The sequence below is a fragment of the Sphaeroforma arctica genome (genome assembly GCF_001186125.1).
Source record: "Sphaeroforma arctica JP610 unplaced genomic scaffold supercont1.3403, whole genome shotgun sequence".
In the NCBI taxonomy this organism is placed as follows: Eukaryota; class Ichthyosporea; order Ichthyophonida; genus Sphaeroforma; species Sphaeroforma arctica.
This window is the reverse complement of record NW_014037155.1, coordinates 1726-3497: the sequence shown is the minus strand read 5'-3', so window position 1 is coordinate 3497 and position 1772 is coordinate 1726.

The window sequence follows — 1772 nt, the reverse complement described above, 5'->3', positions numbered from 1 at the left end:
TTTAATATATGTATATATATATTCTGTGGAACTGATATACGTTGAAGTTTATACACGTCGTATCCGGTACAGTACCACAGGCCGTTTTATTTGTGTGCCCAACTTTACAAACGCTATATGTGTGAAACATGGTATGTTAAATCTGGTTTTATGAGCATGAAGCAATTAGAGCACGTAGGACATCAGAGCCCATCTTAATCCCAGCACTGGGGTAGATGTAGTTCAATCGGCGACAATTGCAGAAGGCGTTCTATCAGTCGGGTTTTGGAGCGATAAACTTTGACATACATTAGGTGATAGAAGAATATGTGGAAATGTTTGTACTCATAGCTTGCAACTCAGTATCATGTTCGTGGTAGAATACACAAGTGCACTAGTAAGAAGTCAACAGTAAAGGACGCCGTATAATGCATATACACATACCTGACACCTCGGAGTCATCCTCGCTAGTCACCACTGCCATCGTTGAGACATCTATGCACGAGTCCCTGTGCGAATCCGCTGACAATTCCCTCATTTTGATATGGGAAATACTTGAACTATGGTTATAAAGTATATCGTAATCTATGAGTAATTGTTTAGAATGCCTCGTATTTTCCATATAACGATGGTACTTCAACGCCGCACAGTAGTGTTGACTAGGGGCTGTTCTAAATCAATAGTATCGGGAAAAAGGTTTAATTGCAGCTATGCGTAGTTCTGGGTAAATGCAAGCTTACAGCCTTCAATAGAGTTTATTCTGAGGTTCATGTAGCACGCGAGGCTCCAATATACAATTCACATGTGTGTAGATTATCCAGGTATCCAGTCTACAGGATGAGATGCGCTTCAGGGATCACTTCTATTATGTATGTTTTGAAGAGGAATTCCACAGTACCTGCTGGATTGAATAGAATTCTTCAGTTTTTGGTCAAAAGTGTATACATTTTACTGATGATGAGTAAATAGGTCATCATATATATTTATCTGCGACATTCAGACATACTACTCTTAAGAGTTATGAGAGCGTCATAGTATTTCGAGTTTTTGACTAAATATGTATTGGGACGATAAATATCGATTCCAGTAATTCCCGCTAATAAAGTAACCGGATTGTCTGCCACTACGAGAACGCACTGTCATTCGCGGAGAAAATACCAAATACAGACGTCAGCACTCAGCAGGACAGTCAGTCAGCCCGTCAGACGCTCAGCCCACAGCCCCACAGCCCCAGGCACCGACGCCTCGCCGTCAGTAATCAACCCCATAACACTATAGCCATCAAACTAAATTTATTGATCATAGCGTCCTGAAAAGACACGCATGACACAATGGCTACGAGAACAGCAGAGAACTATTTTAAAATGCATATTTATGTATTTGTGTTGTTTGTGAGACCGATATTTAATATTTGTTGTACACATTTTTAAGTGAACCTATACAACGTGTATCAAGTAGGTCGAGTGCTTCTTTTATTCCATCTGAGCAATGAAACCGTCCATCCTATTTGAAGCTCTCAATTCATTTTCCGGTGAAGAGTGGTGAAATTCCAAGGCTTTTTCGGCGTCGACGAATTGATTCATGATGAACCCGTTCCTGTGCCTGCTTCCCAGAGCTTCTGTTGTTCGATGGTACGTCTAGCGTCGACGAACGTAGTTGCATATCAAATGCAGATGATTTCTGAATGTATAGAACGCATCGTGTTGTTCTTGTAAATACATATACTCGCTTATATTATATCTATATATCTATATCTATATTTCTATATATATTTTATATATTTATATATATAT